Genomic DNA, 21018 nt, shown 5'->3' with positions numbered 1-21018 from the left:
GAACTTTCTGTAATTTTCCAGAATTTTCCAGAATTTTCTAAAATGTTCTAGAATTTTCTGGAATTTTCTGGCATTTTCTGGCATTTTCTAAAACGTTCTAGAATTTTCCAAAATGTTCTAGAATTTTCTAAAATGTTGTAGAATTTTTTAAAATTTTCTAGAATTTTCTAAAATGTTCCGGAATGTTCTAGAATTTTCTAAAATGTTCTAGAATTTTCTAAAATGTTCTAGAATTTTCTAAAATGTTCTAGAATTTTCTAAAATGTTCTAGAATTTTCTAAAATGTTCTAGAATTTTCTGGAAAGTTCTAAAATGTTCTAGAACTTTCTGTAATTTTCCAGAATTTTCTAGAATTTTCTAAAATGTTCTAGAATTTTCTGTAATTTTCTAGAATTTTCTGGAATTTTCTAAAATGTTCTAGAACTTTCTGTAATTTTCCAGAATTTTGTAAAATTTTCTAAAATGTTCTAGAATTTTCTGGAATGTTCTAGAATTTTCTAAAATGTTCTAGAATTTTCTGGAAAGTTCTAAAATGTTCTAGAACTTTCTGTAATTTTCTAGAATTTTCTAAAATGTTCTAGAATTTTCTGGAATTTTCTAAAATGTTCTAGAATTATCTAAAATGTTCTAGAATTTTCTGAAATGTTCTAGAATTTTCTGAAATGTTCTAGAATTTTCTAAAATGTTCTAGAATTTTCTAAAATGTTCTAGAATTTTCTAAAATGTTCTGGAATGTTCTAGAATTTTCTAAAATGTTCTGGAATGTTCTAGAATTTTCTATAATTTTCTAAAAGGTTCTAGAATTTTCTGTATTTTTCTAGAATTTTCTGGAATTTTCTAAAATGTTCTAGAATTTTCCAAAATGTTCTAGAATTTTCTAAAATGTTCTACAATTTGCTAAAATGTTCTAGAATTTTCTAAAATGTTCTGGAATGTTCTAGAATTTTTTAGAATTTGCTGAAATGTTCTAGAATTTTCTGACATATTCTGGAATGTTCTAGAATTTTCGAAAATGTTCTAGAATTTTCTAAAATATTCTTGAATTTTCTAAAATGTTCTGGAATGTTCTAGAATTTTCTAAAATGTTCTGGAATGTTATAGAATTTTGTAACATGTTCTAGAATTTTCTAAAATGTTCTAGAATTTTCTGAAATGTTCTAGAATTTTCTGAAATGTTCTAGAATTTTCTGTAATTTTCTAGAATGTTCTAAAATGTTCTAGAGTTTTCTGGAATTTTCTAAAATGTTCTAGAATTTTCTAAAATGTTCTGGAACTTTCTGTAATTTTCCAGAATTTTGTAAAATTTTCTAAAATGTTCTAGAATTTTCTGGAATGTTCTAGAATTTTCTAAAATGTTCTAGAATTTTCTGGAAAGTTCTAAAATGTTCTAGATCTTTCTGTAATTTTCTAGAATTTTCTAGAATTTTCTAAAATGTTCTAGAATTTTCTGGAATTTTCTAAAATGTTCTAGAATTATCTAAAATGTTCTAGAATTTTCTGAAATGTTCTAGAATTTTCTGAAATGTTCTAGAATTTTCTAAAATGTTCTAGAATTTTCTAAAATGTTCTAGAATTTTCTAAAATGTTCTAGAATTTTCTAAAATGTTCTGGAATGTTCTAGAATTTTCTAAAATGTTCTGGAATGTTCTAGAATTTTCTAGAATTTTCTAAAATGTTCTAGAATTTTCTGGAATTTTCTAAAATGTTCTAGAATTTTCTGGAATTTTCTAAAATGTTCTAGAATTTTCTAAAATGTTCTGGAACTTTCTGTAATTTTCCAGAATTTTGTAAAATTTTCTAAAATGTTCTAGAATTTTCCAAAATGTTCTAGAATTTTCTAAAATGTTCTACAATTTGCTAAAATGTTCTAGAATTTTCTAAAATGTTCTGGAATGTTCTAGAATTTTTTAGAATTTGCTGAAATGTTCTAGAATTTTCTGACATATTCTGGAATGTTCTAGAATTTTGGAAAATGTTCTAGAATTTTCTGGAATGTTCTAGAATTTTCTAAAATGTTCTAGAATTTTCTGGAAAGTTCTAAAATGTTCTAGAACTTTCTGTAATTTTCGAGAATTTTCTAAAATGTTCTAGAATTTTCTAAAATGTTCTAGAATTTTCTAAAATGTTCTGGAAGGTTCTAGAATTTTCTAAAATATTCTAGAATTTTCTAAAAAGTTCTAGAATTTTCTAAAATGTTCTAGAATTTTCTAAAATGTTCTAGAATTTTCTAAAATATTCTGGAACGTTCTAGAATTTTCTAAAATGTTCTGGTATGTTCTAGAATTTTCCACAATTGTCTAGAATTTTCTAAAATGTTCTAGAATTTTCTGTAATTTTCTAGAATTTTCTGGAATTTTCTAAAATGGTCTAGATTTTTCTGGAATTTTCTAGAATTTTCTGTTATTTTCTAGAATTTTCTAAAATGTTCTAGATTTTTCTGGAATTTTCTGGAATTTTCTGGAATTTTGTAGAATTTTCTGGAATGGTCTAGAATTTCATAAAATGTTCTGAAATTTTCTAGAATTTTCTAAAATGTTCTGGAATGTTCTAGAATTTTCTGGAATTTTCTAAAATGTTCTAGAACTTTCTGTAATTTTCCTGAATTTTCTAAAATTTTCTAAAATGTTCTAGAATTTTCTGGAATGTTCTAGAATTTTCTAAAATGTTCTAGAATTTTCCAAAATGTTCTAGAATTTTCTAAAATGTTCTACAATTTGCTAAAATGTTCTAGAATTTTCTAAAATGTTCTGGAATGTTCTAGAATTTTTTAGAATTTGCTGAAATGTTCTAGAATTTTCTGACATATTCTGGAATGTTCTAGAATTTTGGAAAATGTTCTAGAATTTTCTGGAATGTTCTAGAATTTTCTAAAATGTTCTAGAATTTTCTGGAAAGTTCTAAAATGTTCTAGAACTTTCTGTAATTTTCGAGAATTTTCTAAAATGTTCTAGAATTTTCTAAAATGTTCTAGAATTTTCTAAAATGTTCTGGAAGGTTCTAGAATTTTCTAAAATATTCTAGAATTTTCTAAAAAGTTCTAGAATTTTCTAAAATGTTCTAGAATTTTCTAAAATGTTCTAGAATTTTCTAAAATATTCTGGAACGTTCTAGAATTTTCTAAAATGTTCTGGTATGTTCTAGAATTTTCCACAATTGTCTAGAATTTTCTAAAATGTTCTAGAATTTTCTGTAATTTTCTAGAATTTTCTGGAATTTTCTAAAATGGTCTAGATTTTTCTGGAATTTTCTAGAATTTTCTGTTATTTTCTAGAATTTTCTAAAATGTTCTAGATTTTTCTGGAATTTTCTGGAATTTTCTGGAATTTTGTAGAATTTTCTGGAATGGTCTAGAATTTCATAAAATGTTCTGAAATTTTCTAGAATTTTCTAAAATGTTCTGGAATGTTCTAGAATTTTCTGGAATTTTCTAAAATGTTCTAGAACTTTCTGTAATTTTCCTGAATTTTCTAAAATTTTCTAAAATGTTCTAGAATTTTCTGGAATGTTCTAGAATTTTCTAAAATGTTCTAGAATTTTCTGGAAAGTTCTAAAATGTTCTAGAACTTTCTGTAATTTTCCAGAATTTTCTAGAATTTTCTAAAATGTTCTAGAATTTTCTGGAATTTTCTGGAATTTTCTGGCATTTTCTAAAACGTTCTAGAATTTTCCAAAATGTTCTAGAATTTTCTAAAAGGTTCTGGAGTGTTCTAGAATTTTCTAGAATTTTCTAAAATGTTGTAGAATTTTTTAAAATTTTCTAGAATTTTCTAAAATGTTCCGGAATGTTCTAGAATTTTCTAAAATGTTCTAGAATTTTCTAAAATGTTCTAGAATTTTCTAAAATGTTCTAGAATTTTCTAAAATGTTCTAGAATTTTCTGGAAAGTTCTAAAATGTTCTAGAACTTTCTGTAATTTTCCAGAATTTTCTAGAATTTTCTAAAATGTTCTAGAATTTTCTGTAATTTTCTAGAATTTTCTGGAATTTTCTAAAATGTTCTAGAACTTTCTGTAATTTTCCAGAATTTTGTAAAATTTTCTAAAATGTTCTAGAATTTTCTAAAATGTTCTGGAATGTTCTAGAATTTTCGAAAATGTTCTGGAATGTTCTAGAATTTTCTAGAATTTTCTGGAATTTTCTAAAATGTTCTGGAATATTCTAGAATTTTCTAAAATGTTCTGGAATTTTCTAAAATGTTCTGGAATGTTCTAGAATTTTCGAAAATGTTCTGGAATGTTCTAGAATTTTCTAGAATTTTCTGGAATTTTCTAAAATGTTCTAGAACTTTCTGTAATTTTCCTGAATTTTCTAAAATTTTCTAAAATGTTCTAGAATTTTCTGGAATGTTCTAGAATTTTCTAAAATGTTCTAGAATTTTCTGGAAAGTTCTAAAATGTTCTAGAACTTTCTGTAATTTTCTAAAATGTTCTAGAATTTTCTGGAATTTTTAAAAATGTTCTAGAACTTTCTGTAATTTTCCTGAATTTTCTAAAATTTTCTAAAATGTTCTAGAATTTTCTGAAATGTTCTAGAATTTTCTGAAATGTTCTAGAATTTTCTGAAATGTTCTAGAATTTTCTGAAATGTTCTGGAATGTTCTAGAATTTTCTAAAATGTTCTGGAATGTTCTGGAATTTTCTAAAAGGTTCTAGAATTTTCTGTATTTTTCTAGAATTTTCTAGAATTTTCTAAAATGTTCTAGAATTTTCTAAAATGTTCTAGAATTTTCTAAAATGTTCTAGAATTTTCTGGAAAGTTCTAAAATGTTCTAGAACTTTCTGTAATTTTCCAGAATTTTCCAGAATTTTCTAAAATGTTCTAGAATTTTCTGGAATTTTCTGGAATTTTCTGGCATTTTCTAAAACGTTCTAGAATTTTCCAAAATGTTCTAGAATTTTCTAAAAGGTTCTGGAGTGTTCTAGAATTTTCTAGAATTTTCTAAAATGTTGTAGAATTTTTTAAAATTTTCTAGAATTTTCTAAAATGTTCCGGAATGTTCTAGAATTTTCTAAAATGTTCTAGAATTTTCTAAAATGTTCTAGAATTTTCTAAAATGTTCTGGAATGTTCTAGAATTTTCTAAAATGTTCTGGAATGTTCTAGAATTTTCTAGAATTTTCTAAAATGTTCTAGAATTTTCTGGAATTTTCTAAAATGTTCTAGAATTTTCTGGAATTTTCTAAAATGTTCTAGAATTTTCTAAAATGTTCTGGAACTTTCTGTAATTTTCCAGAATTTTGTAAAATTTTCTAAAATGTTCTAGAATTTTCCAAAATGTTCTAGAATTTTCTAAAATGTTCTACAATTTGCTAAAATGTTCTAGAATTTTCTAAAATGTTCTGGAATGTTCTAGAATTTTTTAGAATTTGCTGAAATGTTCTAGAATTTTCTGACATATTCTGGAATGTTCTAGAATTTTCGAAAATGTTCTAGAATTTTCTAAAATATTCTTGAATTTTCTAAAATGTTCTGGAATGTTCTAGAATTTTCTAAAATGTTCTGGAATGTTCTAGAATTTTGTAACATGTTCTAGAATTTTCTAAAATGTTCTAGAATTTTCTGAAATGTTCTAGAATTTTCTGAAATGTTCTAGAATTTTCTAAAATATTCTAGAATTTTCTAAAAAGTTCTAGAATTTTCTAAAATGTTCTAGAATTTTCTAAAATGTTCTAGAATTTTCTAAAATATTCTGGAACGTTCTAGAATTTTCTAAAATGTTCTGGTATGTTCTAGAATTTTCCACAATTGTCTAGAATTTTCTAAAATGTTCTAGAATTTTCTGTAATTTTCTAGAATTTTCTGGAATTTTCTAAAATGGTCTAGATTTTTCTGGAATTTTCTAGAATTTTCTGTTATTTTCTAGAATTTTCTAAAATGTTCTAGATTTTTCTGGAATTTTCTGGAATTTTCTGGAATTTTGTAGAATTTTCTGGAATGGTCTAGAATTTCATAAAATGTTCTGAAATTTTCTAGAATTTTCTAAAATGTTCTGGAATGTTCTAGAATTTTCTGGAATTTTCTAAAATGTTCTAGAACTTTCTGTAATTTTCCTGAATTTTCTAAAATTTTCTAAAATGTTCTAGAATTTTCTGAAATGTTCTAGAATTTTCTGAAATGTTCTAGAATTTTCTAAAATGTTCTAGAATTTTCTAAAATGTTCTAGAATTTTCTAAAATGTTCTGGAATGTTCTAGAATTTTCTAAAATGTTCTGGAATGTTCTAGAATTTTCTAGAATTTTCTAAAATGTTCTAGAATTTTCTGGAATTTTCTAAAATGTTCTAGAATTTTCTGGAATTTTCTAAAATGTTCTAGAATTTTCTAAAATGTTCTGGAACTTTCTGTAATTTTCCAGAATTTTGTAAAATTTTCTAAAATATTCTAGAATTTTCCAAAATGTTCTAGAATTTTCTAAAATGTTCTACAATTTGCTAAAATGTTCTAGAATTTTCTAAAATGTTCTGGAATGTTCCAGAATTTTTTAGAATTTGCTGAAATGTTCTAGAATTTTCTGACATATTCTGGAATGTTCTAGAATTTTGGAAAATGTTCTAGAATTTTCTGGAATGTTCTAGAATTTTCTGAAATGTTCTAGAATTTTCTGGAAAGTTCTAAAATGTTCTAGAACTTTCTGTAATTTTCCAGAATTTTGTAAAATTTTCTAAAATGTTCTAGAATTTTCTAAAATGTTCTGGAATGTTCTAGAATTTTCGAAAATGTTCTGGAATGTTCTAGAATTTTCTAGAATTTTCTGGAATTTTCTAAAATGTTCTGGAATATTCTAGAATTTTCTAAAATGTTCTGGAATTTTCTAAAATGTTCTGGAATGTTCTAGAATTTTCGAAAATGTTCTGGAATGTTCTAGAATTTTCTAGAATTTTCTGGAATTTTCTAAAATGTTCTAGAACTTTCTGTAATTTTCCTGAATTTTCTAAAATTTTCTAAAATGTTCTAGAATTTTCTGGAATGTTCTAGAATTTTCTAAAATGTTCTAGAATTTTCTGGAAAGTTCTAAAATGTTCTAGAACTTTCTGTAATTTTCTAAAATGTTCTAGAATTTTCTGGAATTTTTAAAAATGTTCTAGAACTTTCTGTAATTTTCCTGAATTTTCTAAAATTTTCTAAAATGTTCTAGAATTTTCTGAAATGTTCTAGAATTTTCTGAAATGTTCTAGAATTTTCTGAAATGTTCTAGAATTTTCTAAAATGTTCTGGAAGGTTCTAGAATTTTCTAAAATATTCTAGAATTTTCTAAAAAGTTCTAGAATTTTCTAAAATGTTCTAGAATTTTCTAAAATGTTCTAGAATTTTCTAAAATATTCTGGAACGTTCTAGAATTTTCTAAAATGTTCTGGTATGTTCTAGAATTTTCCACAATTGTCTAGAATTTTCTAAAATGTTCTAGAATTTTCTGTAATTTTCTAGAATTTTCTGGAATTTTCTAAAATGGTCTAGATTTTTCTGGAATTTTCTAGAATTTTCTGTTATTTTCTAGAATTTTCTAAAATGTTCTAGATTTTTCTGGAATTTTCTGGAATTTTCTGGAATTTTGTAGAATTTTCTGGAATGGTCTAGAATTTCATAAAATGTTCTGAAATTTTCTAGAATTTTCTAAAATGTTCTGGAATGTTCTAGAATTTTCTGGAATTTTCTAAAATGTTCTAGAACTTTCTGTAATTTTCCTGAATTTTCTAAAATTTTCTAAAATGTTCTAGAATTTTCTGGAATGTTCTAGAATTTTCTAAAATGTTCTAGAATTTTCTGGAAAGTTCTAAAATGTTCTAGAACTTTCTGTAATTTTCCAGAATTTTCTAGAATTTTCTAAAATGTTCTAGAATTTTCTGGAATTTTCTGGAATTTTCTGGCATTTTCTAAAACGTTCTAGAATTTTCCAAAATGTTCTAGAATTTTCTAAAAGGTTCTGGAGTGTTCTAGAATTTTCTAGAATTTTCTAAAATGTTGTAGAATTTTTTAAAATTTTCTAGAATTTTCTAAAATGTTCCGGAATGTTCTAGAATTTTCTAAAATGTTCTAGAATTTTCTAAAATGTTCTAGAATTTTCTAAAATGTTCTAGAATTTTCTAAAATGTTCTAGAATTTTCTGGAAAGTTCTAAAATGTTCTAGAACTTTCTGTAATTTTCCAGAATTTTCTAGAATTTTCTAAAATGTTCTAGAATTTTCTGTAATTTTCTAGAATTTTCTGGAATTTTCTAAAATGTTCTAGAACTTTCTGTAATTTTCCAGAATTTTGTAAAATTTTCTAAAATGTTCTAGAATTTTCTAAAATGTTCTGGAATGTTCTAGAATTTTCGAAAATGTTCTGGAATGTTCTAGAATTTTCTAGAATTTTCTGGAATTTTCTAAAATGTTCTGGAATATTCTAGAATTTTCTAAAATGTTCTGGAATTTTCTAAAATGTTCTGGAATGTTCTAGAATTTTCGAAAATGTTCTGGAATGTTCTAGAATTTTCTAGAATTTTCTGGAATTTTCTAAAATGTTCTAGAACTTTCTGTAATTTTCCTGAATTTTCTAAAATTTTCTAAAATGTTCTAGAATTTTCTGGAATGTTCTAGAATTTTCTAAAATGTTCTAGAATTTTCTGGAAAGTTCTAAAATGTTCTAGAACTTTCTGTAATTTTCTAAAATGTTCTAGAATTTTCTGGAATTTTTAAAAATGTTCTAGAACTTTCTGTAATTTTCCTGAATTTTCTAAAATTTTCTAAAATGTTCTAGAATTTTCTGAAATGTTCTAGAATTTTCTGAAATGTTCTAGAATTTTCTGAAATGTTCTAGAATTTTCTGAAATGTTCTGGAATGTTCTAGAATTTTCTAAAATGTTCTGGAATGTTCTGGAATTTTCTAAAAGGTTCTAGAATTTTCTGTATTTTTCTAGAATTTTCTAGAATTTTCTAAAATGTTCTAGAATTTTCTAAAATGTTCTAGAATTTTCTAAAATGTTCTAGAATTTTCTGGAAAGTTCTAAAATGTTCTAGAACTTTCTGTAATTTTCCAGAATTTTCCAGAATTTTCTAAAATGTTCTAGAATTTTCTGGAATTTTCTGGAATTTTCTGGCATTTTCTAAAACGTTCTAGAATTTTCCAAAATGTTCTAGAATTTTCTAAAAGGTTCTGGAGTGTTCTAGAATTTTCTAGAATTTTCTAAAATGTTGTAGAATTTTTTAAAATTTTCTAGAATTTTCTAAAATGTTCCGGAATGTTCTAGAATTTTCTAAAATGTTCTAGAATTTTCTAAAATGTTCTAGAATTTTCTAAAATGTTCTGGAATGTTCTAGAATTTTCTAAAATGTTCTGGAATGTTCTAGAATTTTCTAGAATTTTCTAAAATGTTCTAGAATTTTCTGGAATTTTCTAAAATGTTCTAGAATTTTCTGGAATTTTCTAAAATGTTCTAGAATTTTCTAAAATGTTCTGGAACTTTCTGTAATTTTCCAGAATTTTGTAAAATTTTCTAAAATGTTCTAGAATTTTCCAAAATGTTCTAGAATTTTCTAAAATGTTCTACAATTTGCTAAAATGTTCTAGAATTTTCTAAAATGTTCTGGAATGTTCTAGAATTTTTTAGAATTTGCTGAAATGTTCTAGAATTTTCTGACATATTCTGGAATGTTCTAGAATTTTCGAAAATGTTCTAGAATTTTCTAAAATATTCTTGAATTTTCTAAAATGTTCTGGAATGTTCTAGAATTTTCTAAAATGTTCTGGAATGTTCTAGAATTTTGTAACATGTTCTAGAATTTTCTAAAATGTTCTAGAATTTTCTGAAATGTTCTAGAATTTTCTGAAATGTTCTAGAATTTTCTAAAATATTCTAGAATTTTCTAAAAAGTTCTAGAATTTTCTAAAATGTTCTAGAATTTTCTAAAATGTTCTAGAATTTTCTAAAATATTCTGGAACGTTCTAGAATTTTCTAAAATGTTCTGGTATGTTCTAGAATTTTCCACAATTGTCTAGAATTTTCTAAAATGTTCTAGAATTTTCTGTAATTTTCTAGAATTTTCTGGAATTTTCTAAAATGGTCTAGATTTTTCTGGAATTTTCTAGAATTTTCTGTTATTTTCTAGAATTTTCTAAAATGTTCTAGATTTTTCTGGAATTTTCTGGAATTTTCTGGAATTTTGTAGAATTTTCTGGAATGGTCTAGAATTTCATAAAATGTTCTGAAATTTTCTAGAATTTTCTAAAATGTTCTGGAATGTTCTAGAATTTTCTGGAATTTTCTAAAATGTTCTAGAACTTTCTGTAATTTTCCTGAATTTTCTAAAATTTTCTAAAATGTTCTAGAATTTTCTGAAATGTTCTAGAATTTTCTGAAATGTTCTAGAATTTTCTAAAATGTTCTAGAATTTTCTAAAATGTTCTAGAATTTTCTAAAATGTTCTGGAATGTTCTAGAATTTTCTAAAATGTTCTGGAATGTTCTAGAATTTTCTAGAATTTTCTAAAATGTTCTAGAATTTTCTGGAATTTTCTAAAATGTTCTAGAATTTTCTGGAATTTTCTAAAATGTTCTAGAATTTTCTAAAATGTTCTGGAACTTTCTGTAATTTTCCAGAATTTTGTAAAATTTTCTAAAATATTCTAGAATTTTCCAAAATGTTCTAGAATTTTCTAAAATGTTCTACAATTTGCTAAAATGTTCTAGAATTTTCTAAAATGTTCTGGAATGTTCCAGAATTTTTTAGAATTTGCTGAAATGTTCTAGAATTTTCTGACATATTCTGGAATGTTCTAGAATTTTGGAAAATGTTCTAGAATTTTCTGGAATGTTCTAGAATTTTCTGAAATGTTCTAGAATTTTCTGGAAAGTTCTAAAATGTTCTAGAACTTTCTGTAATTTTCCAGAATTTTGTAAAATTTTCTAAAATGTTCTAGAATTTTCTAAAATGTTCTGGAATGTTCTAGAATTTTCGAAAATGTTCTGGAATGTTCTAGAATTTTCTAGAATTTTCTGGAATTTTCTAAAATGTTCTGGAATATTCTAGAATTTTCTAAAATGTTCTGGAATTTTCTAAAATGTTCTGGAATGTTCTAGAATTTTCGAAAATGTTCTGGAATGTTCTAGAATTTTCTAGAATTTTCTGGAATTTTCTAAAATGTTCTAGAACTTTCTGTAATTTTCCTGAATTTTCTAAAATTTTCTAAAATGTTCTAGAATTTTCTGGAATGTTCTAGAATTTTCTAAAATGTTCTAGAATTTTCTGGAAAGTTCTAAAATGTTCTAGAACTTTCTGTAATTTTCTAAAATGTTCTAGAATTTTCTGGAATTTTTAAAAATGTTCTAGAACTTTCTGTAATTTTCCTGAATTTTCTAAAATTTTCTAAAATGTTCTAGAATTTTCTGAAATGTTCTAGAATTTTCTGAAATGTTCTAGAATTTTCTGAAATGTTCTAGAATTTTCTGAAATGTTCTGGAATGTTCTAGAATTTTCTAAAATGTTCTGGAATGTTCTGGAATTTTCTAAAAGGTTCTAGAATTTTCTGTATTTTTCTAGAATTTTCTAGAATTTTCTAAAATTTTCTAGAATTTTCTAAAATGTTCTAGAATTTTCTAAAATGTTCTAGAATTTTCTGGAAAGTTCTAAAATGTTCTAGAACTTTCTGTAATTTTCCAGAATTTTCCAGAATTTTCTAAAATGTTCTAGAATTTTCTGGAATTTTCTGGAATTTTCTGGCATTTTCTAAAACGTTCTAGAATTTTCCAAAATGTTCTAGAATTTTCTAAAAGGTTCTGGAGTGTTCTAGAATTTTCTAGAATTTTCTAAAATGTTGTAGAATTTTTTAAAATTTTCTAGAATTTTCTAAAATGTTCCGGAATGTTCTAGAATTTTCTAAAATGTTCTAGAATTTTCTAAAATGTTCTAGAATTTTCTAAAATGTTCTAGAATTTTCTAAAATGTTCTAGAATTTTCTGGAAAGTTCTAAAATGTTCTAGAACTTTCTGTAATTTTCCAGAATTTTCTAGAATTTTCTAAAATGTTCTAGAATTTTCTGTAATTTTCTAGAATTTTCTGGAATTTTCTAAAATGTTCTAGAACTTTCTGTAATTTTCCAGAATTTTGTAAAATTTTCTAAAATGTTCTAGAATTTTCTGGAATGTTCTAGAATTTTCTAAAATGTTCTAGAATTTTCTGGAAAGTTCTAAAATGTTCTAGAACTTTCTGTAATTTTCTAGAATTTTCTAAAATGTTCTAGAATTTTCTGGAATTTTCTAAAATGTTCTAGAATTATCTAAAATGTTCTAGAATTTTCTGAAATGTTCTAGAATTTTCTGAAATGTTCTAGAATTTTCTAAAATGTTCTAGAATTTTCTAAAATGTTCTAGAATTTTCTAAAATGTTCTGGAATGTTCTAGAATTTTCTAAAATGTTCTGGAATGTTCTAGAATTTTCTATAATTTTCTAAAAGGTTCTAGAATTTTCTGTATTTTTCTAGAATTTTCTGGAATTTTCTAAAATGTTCTAGAATTTTCCAAAATGTTCTAGAATTTTCTAAAATGTTCTACAATTTGCTAAAATGTTCTAGAATTTTCTAAAATGTTCTGGAATGTTCTAGATTTTTTTAGAATTTGCTGAAATGTTCTAGAATTTTCTGACATATTCTGGAATGTTCTAGAATTTTCGAAAATGTTCTAGAATTTTCTAAAATATTCTTGAATTTTCTAAAATGTTCTGGAATGTTCTAGAATTTTCTAAAATGTTCTGGAATGTTATAGAATTTTGTAACATGTTCTAGAATTTTCTAAAATGTTCTAGAATTTTCTAAAATGTTCTGGAATGTTCTAGAATTTTCTAAAATGTTCTGGAATGTTCTAGAATTTTCTATAATTTTCTAAAAGGTTCTAGAATTTTCTGTATTTTTCTAGAATTTTCTGGAATTTTCTAAAATGTTCTAGAATTTTCCAAAATGTTCTAGAATTTTCTAAAATGTTCTACAATTTGCTAAAATGTTCTAGAATTTTCTAAAATGTTCTGGAATGTTCTAGAATTTTTTAGAATTTGCTGAAATGTTCTAGAATTTTCTGACATATTCTGGAATGTTCTAGAATTTTCGAAAATGTTCTAGAATTTTCTAAAATATTCTTGAATTTTCTAAAATGTTCTGGAATGTTCTAGAATTTTCTAAAATGTTCTGGAATGTTCTAGAATTTTGTAACATGTTCTAGAATTTTCTAAAATGTTCTAGAATTTTCTGAAATGTTCTAGAATTTTCTGAAATGTTCTAGAATTTTCTGAAATGTTCTGAAATGTTCTAGAATTTTGTAGCATGTTCTAGAATTTTCTAAAATGTTCTAGAATTTTCTAAAATGTTTTAGAATTTTCTAAAATGTTCTGGAATGTTCTAGAATTTTCTGAGATATTCTGGAATGTTCTAGAATTTTCTAGAATTTTGTAAAATGTTCTAGAATTTTCTGTAATTTTCCAGAATTTTCTAGAATTTTCTAAAATGTTCTAGAATTTTCTGTAATTTTCTAGAATGTTCTAAAATGTTCTAGAGTTTTCTGGAATTTTCTAAAATGTTCTAGAATTTTCTGTAATTTTCTAGAATTTTCTAAAATGTTCTAGAATTTTCTGGAATTTTCTAAAATGTTCTAGAATTATCTAAAATGTTCTAGAATTTTCTGAAATGTTCTAGAATTTTCTGAAATGTTCTAGAATTTTCTAAAATGTTCTAGAATTTTCTGAAATGTTCTAGAATTTTCTAAAATGTTCTAGAATTTTCTAAAATGTTCTAGAATTTTCTAAAATGTTCTGGAATGTTCTAGAATTTTCTAAAATGTTCTGGAATGTTCTAGAATTTTCTATAATTTTCTAAAAGGTTCTAGAATTTTCTGTATTTTTCTAGAATTTTCTGGAATTTTCTAAAATGTTCTAGAATTTTCCAAAATGTTCTAGAATTTTCTAAAATGTTCTACAATTTGCTAAAATGTTCTAGAATTTTCTAAAATGTTCTGGAATGTTCTAGAATTTTCTGGAAAGTTCTAAAATGTTCTAGAACTTTCTGTAATTTTCTAGAATTTTCTAAAATGTTCTAGAATTTTCTGGAATTTTCTAAAATGTTCTAGAATTATCTAAAATGTTCTAGAATTTTCTGAAATGTTCTAGAATTTTCTGAAATGTTCTAGAATTTTCTAAAATGTTCTAGAATTTTCTAAAATGTTCTAGAATTTTCTAAAATGTTCTGGAATGTTCTAGAATTTTCTAGAATGTTCTGGAATGTTCTAGAATTTTCTATAATTTTCTAAAAGGTTCTAGAATTTTCTGTATTTTTCTAGAATTTTCTGGAATTTTCTAAAATGTTCTAGAATTTTCCAAAATGTTCTAGAATTTTCTAAAATGTTCTACAATTTGCTAAAATGTTCTAGAATTTTCTAAAATGTTCTGGAATGTTCTAGAATTTTTTAGAATTTGCTGAAATGTTCTAGAATTTTCTGACATATTCTGGAATGTTCTAGAATTTTCGAAAATGTTCTAGAATTTTCTAAAATGTTCTGGAATGTTCTAGAATTTTCTAAAATGTTCTGGAATGTTCTAGAATTTTGTAACATGTTCTAGAATTTTCTAAAATGTTCTAGAATTTTCTGAAATGTTCTAGAATTTTCTGAAATGTTCTAGAATTTTCTGAAATGTTCTGAAATGTTCTAGAATTTTGTAGCATGTTCTAGAATTTTCTAAAATGTTCTAGAATTTTCTAAAATGTTTTAGAATTTTCTAAAATGTTCTGGAATGTTCTAGAATTTTCTGAGATATTCTGGAATGTTCTAGAATTTTCTAGAATTTTGTAAAATGTTCTAGAATTTTCTGTAATTTTCCAGAATTTTCTAGAATTTTCTAAAATGTTCTAGAATTTTCTGTAATTTTCTAGAATGTTCTAAAATGTTCTAGAGTTTTCTGGAATTTTCTAAAATGTTCTAGAACTTTCTGTAATTTTCCAGAATTTTCTAGAATTTTCTAAAATGTTCTAGAATTTTCTAAAATGTTCTAGAATTTTCTAAAATGTTCTAGAATTTTCTAAAATGTTCTAGAATTTTCTGGAAAGTTCTAAAATGTTCTAGAACTTTCTGTAATTTTCCAGAATTTTCTAGAATTTTCTAAAATGTTCTAGAATTTTCTGGAATTTTCTGGAATTTTCTGGAATTTTCTAAAACGTTCTAGAATTTTCCAAAATGTTCTAGAATTTTCTAAAATGTTCTGGAGTGTTCTAGAATTTTCTAGAATTTTCTAAAATGTTCTAGAATTTTCTAAAATGTTCTGGAATGTTCTAGAATTTTCTAAAATATTCTAGAATTTTCTAAAATGTTCTAGAATTTTCCAAAATGTTCTAGAATTTTCTAAAATGTTCTACAATTTGCTAAAATGTTCTAGAATTTTCTAAAATGTTCTGGAATGTTCTAGAATTTTTTAGAATTTGCTGAAATGTTCTAGAATTTTCTGACATATTCTGGAATGTTCTAGAATTTTCGAAAATGTTCTAGAATTTTCTAAAATATTCTTGAATTTTCTAAAATGTTCTGGAATGTTCTAGAATTTTCTAAAATGTTCTGGAATGTTCTAGAATTTTGTAACATGTTCTAGAATTTTCTAAAATGTTCTAGAATTTTCTGAAATGTTCTAGAATTTTCTGAAATGTTCTAGAATTTTCTGAAATGTTCTGAAATGTTCTAGAATTTTGTAGCATGTTCTAGAATTTTCTAAAATGTTCTAGAATTTTCTAAAATGTTTTAGAATTTTCTAAAATGTTCTGGAATGTTCTAGAATTTTCTGAGATATTCTGGAATGTTCTAGAATTTTCTAGAATTTTGTAAAATGTTCTAGAATTTTCTGTAATTTTCCAGAATTTTCTAGAATTTTCTAAAATGTTCTAGAATTTTCTGTAATTTTCTAGAATGTTCTAAAATGTTCTAGAGTTTTCTGGAATTTTCTAAAATGTTCTAGAACTTTCTGTAATTTTCCAGAATTTTCTAGAACTTTCTAAAATGTTCTAGAATTTTCTAAAATGTTCTAGAATTTTCTAAAATGTTCTAGAATTTTCTAAAATGTTCTAGAATTTTCTGGAAAGTTCTAAAATGTTCTAGAACTTTCTGTAATTTTCCAGAATTTTCTAGAATTTTCTAAAATGTTCTAGAATTTTCTGGAATTTTCTGGAATTTTCTGGAATTTTCTAAAACGTTCTAGAATTTTCCAAAATGTTCTAGAATTTTCTAAAATGTTCTGGAGTGTTCTAGAATTTTCTAGAATTTTCTAAAATGTTCTAGAATTTTCTAAAATGTTCTGGAATGTTCTAGAATTTTCTAAAATATTCTAGAATTTTCTAAATGTTGTAGAATTTTTTAAAATTTTCTAGAATTTTCTAAAATGTTCCGGAATGTTCTAGAATTTTCTAAAATGTTCTAGAATTTTCTAAAATGTTCTAGAATTTTCTAAAATGTTCTAGAATTTTCTAAAATGTTCTAGAATTTTCTAAAATGTTTTAGAATTTTCTAAAATGTTCTGGAATGTTCTAGAATTTTCTGAGATATTCTGGAATTTTCTGGAATTTTCTAGAATTTTCTGGAATGTTCTAGAATTTTCTGGAATGTTCTAGAATTTTCTAGAATTTTCTAAAATGTTCTAGAATTTTCTGGAATGTTCTAGAATTTTCTAAAATGTTCTGGAATTTTCTAGAATTTTCTAGAATTTTCTAAAATGTTCTGGAATGTTCTAGATTTTCTGAAATGTTCTAGAATTTTCTAAAATGTTCTGGAATTTTCTAGAATTTTCTGGAATTTTCTAGAATTTTCTGGAATGTTCTAGAATTTTCTGGAATGTTCTAGAATTTTCTGGAATGTTCTGGAATTTTCTATAATTTTCTATAATTTTCTAAAATGAAGGAAGGAAGGAGCGAGGAAGAAAGAAAGGAAAGGAGAAGAAGGAAGGAAAGAAAGAAGGAGAAAGATAGAGGAAGGAAGGAAGGAAAAAAGGAGGAGAGGGAGAGAGGGAAAAAGGAAGGAAAGGAGAGGAAGGAAGGAAAGAAGGGGAGAAGGATAGAGGAAGGAAGAAAGAAGAGGGAGAAAGGAAGGAAAGAAGGAGAGGGAGCGAGGAAGAAGGGAAGGAGGAAAGGAAGAGAGGAAGGAAGGAAAGCAGGACGAGGGATAAAGGAAAGGAGGAAGGCGAAGGGGCTCCCTATTCCAAGAGACATCCCACCCACCCTCCCCCTCCTTCCATCCCCACCTTGCCGGCCGTTCGTCCGATGACCCCAACCTCCGCGCCGCTCTTGCCTCCTCCGCCCGATGCTTGAAAGCAAGACGCCGCGGTCCCGAGCTGGCAGGGACTAGCGCCTTGGCAGCGTCAGAAGAGAGGCCAGCGGCGGTCACCTGCCCAGCGGGAGGGGCGGGGAATCAGCTGATCGGCGGTCACGTGGAGTGCCAAAGGGAGGGAGAGGAGGCGGTCTGGGAAAATGGGGGGGGGGACACGTGTGGCTGCTGCCCACTTCGGGCAAACTTTCTACTGCAGAGGTAGAGGTCTTCAATCTTGTCAACTATTAGTTTAGTTCAGTTCAGTTCTGTTCTGTTTAATTCAGTTCAGTTTAGATTTATTTATTTGTTTCTATTTTTGTTTAGTTGTTTATTTATTTAGCTATTTATTTCATTGATTTCTATGCCACCCCTCTCTAAAGACTTGGGGCAGCTTACAACATATAAAAAACAGTCAATTACAAAAAAAATTAATCCAATTAAATTAAAAATTACATGGCTATCTAAATCCCTAATTTTATATATATATATATATATATATATATATGTATGTATGTATGTATGTATGTATGTATGTATGTATCAAGAATAGTCCTAAAAATGCGAGTTCCAGGTACATACGTGAATGATGAGGCAGCAGCCATCTCGATCACCGGAACATAGAGACTTTAATAAAACCACTTAGTTTTCGTTAGCGTGCTGCTAACTTCGTCAGAGTTTTTAAAATGCCGTGGGAGACAAACATCTTTATACAGCATTACTCAGTCTGCTCATTGCCCGCGTCACGGGGCCACACCCTTCCCTTCCCGAGCAAAAGTGGTAGATCTCCCTTCAGCCAGCAGGATTAAGCCCACAATTAGGCTTACCGCAGGGGGGAGGGAAGGGTGTGGCCCCGTGACGCGGGCAATGAGCAGACTGAGTAATGCTGTATAAAGATGTTTGTCTCCCACGGCATTTTAAAAACTCTGACGAAGTTAGCAGCACGCTAACGAAAGCTAAGTGGTTTTATTAAAGTCTCTATGTTCCGGTGATCGAGATGGCTGCTGCCTCATCATTCACGTATGTATGTATGTATGTAAGTATGTCACATGTTTAAGCTGAATTTGAAAATTAATATATAATAATATTAATAAAATTAATATATAATATAATATAATACTAATATAATATAATATAATATAATATAAAAATCTATGAAAACATATATATATATGTGTGTGTGTGTGTTTTCCTAGATTTATATATATATACAGTATACAGTATATATAATGTATTGTATTATGCTATATTGTATTATATTATCTATTGTATTATATTATATATTGTATTATATTATATTATATTATATTATATTATATTATATTATATTATATTATATTATATTATATTATATTATATTATATTATATTATATTATATTATATTATATTATATTTATTAGACTTGTATGCCGCCCCTCTCCAAGGTCCCGGAGCAGCTCACAATACAATATGATATGATATGATATGTAATATACAGTAATATACAGTAATTTATTTTATATTATATTATATTTATTTATTTATTAGAATTGTATGCTGCCCCTCTCCGAAGACTCGGGGCGGCTAACAACAATATAAAAGACAATGTAAACAAATCTAATATTAAAATAATCTAAGAAACCCCAATTTAAAGAACCAATCATACATACAAGCATACCATAGCATATATTATATTATATTATGGCACCGGGATGAATGGATGAAATTACAGAAAGAAGAACCTGTCCATCGCTCGAGGGAAAACGTCTACACTCAGTCACCATGTCAAGGAAGAAAACAATATTTAAATAATTCTGGTGGTGCATTATGTTCTTTCTTGAGTGGTTATTGTTTGGCCAGGTGCCTTCAAACCTTTGGAGGAAGTTTAGTTTCTTTGCGTAAAAGCAGTGAGACTGTCCTGTTTGAAGGAGAGGAAAGGAGGGGAAAGGAGGAGAAATAAAGAGAAGGAGATGAAAGAAGGAGAAGAAGAAGGAGGAGGAAGAAGAAGAAGAAGAAGAAGAAGAAGAAGAAGAAGAAGAAGAAGAAGAAGAAGAAGGGAGGAGGAAGAGGAACATGATGTATACGATGTATATTTGTCTTTCCTTGGAGGTGAATCAGGAGGTTCCTCTGTGGCCTGCAGTTGGAGAAAGCAGTTGGCGCCATCAATCAAGATAATTATAACAATCGAGAGAGAGAGAGAGAAAGAGCCAGTGGACCTTATCTGGAAGACATCGAATTTTCGTGGCTCTCAACCAACCAACTGTAACAACTGGCTACAAATCTTTTTAAAAAATGGTCTCGTTGCTCGCACCAAACAACAGTTTCCTGGCCTTCAACTTCCCCTTCCTGTGCTGAGTGAGTTTAAGTGAGTCGCCGCCGTTGTATGATTGGTAACGGGGGTGATAAACAGATCTGGCTTCCCCCTTAGGCAGTAATTTACAGGACCGTCTCTTGCCACATACTCCAGGCCCCGTCGACTAAGCAATGCAAGTCGGGGGAGGGCCTTCTCTGTGGCTGCCCCGGCTCTATGGAACCAACTTCCCTCCAATCTCCGCACTGCTCCCACCCTGCTGGCCTTCGGCAAGGCCACAAAGACCTGGCTTTGCCGGCAGGCCTCAGGGGGGCCCATAATTTGACATCTTCCATGGCCAACTGCATTTGTGGTGTGTGTGAGCGTGACTGCCATTTTTTTATTATAATTTTTTAATGGGGGTTTTAGTTTGATAATGTTTTAGCCGTAGATAATATTCAACTTCTTTCTACTCTTTTGTATCTACAGTGGTACCTCTACTTAAGCACTTAGTTCGTTCCGTGACCAGGTTCTTAAGTAGAAAGGTTTGTAAGTAGAGGCAATTTTCCCCATAGGAATCAATAAAAAAGCAAAGAATGTGTGCAAACCCATTACGAAAGAAATAAAAGCTTGGAATTTGAGTGGGAGGAGGAGGAGGAAGAAGAGGAGGAGGACAGTCACTGCCCAGAGCGAAGGGGGCATTTCTTTTCTCTAGGTGGTGGCAGAGGTTTATTCCCTCTCCAAGCTCCCAGAGAAAGGAAAATGCTTCGTTTGCTCTGGGCTGCCAAAACCTCCTTAAGCGCCACCGAAAGGCTCCTCTGGCAGCCCAGAAAAGCCGGAGATGGCCGGGATTAAAGGGCAAATAGCAGGAAACTGGCCGGGCCTTCGTGCCGCTCTCAAATTTCCTGGGAAATGTTTCTGGGCTCGGGTTCTTAAGTAGAAAATGGTTCTTACGTAGAGGCAAAAAAATCTTGAACACCCGGTTCTTTTATATTATATTATATTATATTATATTATATTATATTATATTATATTATATTATATTATATATTATATTATATTATATTATATTATATTATATTATATTATATTATATTATATTATATTATATTATATTATATTATATTATATTATATTATATTATATTATATTATGGTGCGGAGATGGATGGATGAAATTACAGAAAGAAGAACCTGTCCATCGCTCGAGGGAAAACGTCTATACTCAGTCACCATGTCAAGGAAGCAAACAATATTTAAATATTTCTGGTGGTGCATTATGTTCTTTCGTGAGTGGTTGTTTGGCCAGGTGCCTTCAAACCTTTGGAGGAAGTTTAGTTTCTTTGCGTAAATGCAGTGAGACTGTCCTGTTTGAAGGAGAGGAAAGGAGGGGAAAGGAGAAGAAAGAAAGAGAAGGAGATGAAAGAAGAAGGAAGAAGGGAGGAAGAGGAAGAAAAGGGG

At 27.3% G+C, this 21018-nt stretch overlaps 1 protein-coding gene across 2 annotated transcripts in view; it reads left to right on the top strand.

Annotated features, from left to right (window-relative positions):
• The first annotated feature begins 18226 nt into the window (after positions 1-18226).
• The window catches only part of LOC139175245 (lysosomal acid glucosylceramidase-like), a 52816-nt gene continuing 50024 nt past the window's right edge, over positions 18227-21018 (top strand). Inside the window, exon 1 of one of the 2 annotated variants that reach the window (XM_070766245.1) lies at positions 18227-18308. The gene's annotated coding sequence lies outside the window, so the exon portion shown is untranslated. Of the gene's footprint in view, positions 18309-19213; positions 19634-21018 lie in introns of those variants that run through there. The other variant, XM_070766244.1, reaches the window with a different exon arrangement.

The sequence above is a fragment of the Erythrolamprus reginae genome, chromosome 13, assembly GCF_031021105.1.
Source record: "Erythrolamprus reginae isolate rEryReg1 chromosome 13, rEryReg1.hap1, whole genome shotgun sequence".
In the NCBI taxonomy this organism is placed as follows: domain Eukaryota; kingdom Metazoa; phylum Chordata; class Lepidosauria; order Squamata; family Dipsadidae; genus Erythrolamprus; species Erythrolamprus reginae.
The sequence above is the reverse complement of the archived record's forward strand: the minus strand, read 5'-3'. Positions and strand labels throughout refer to the sequence as shown.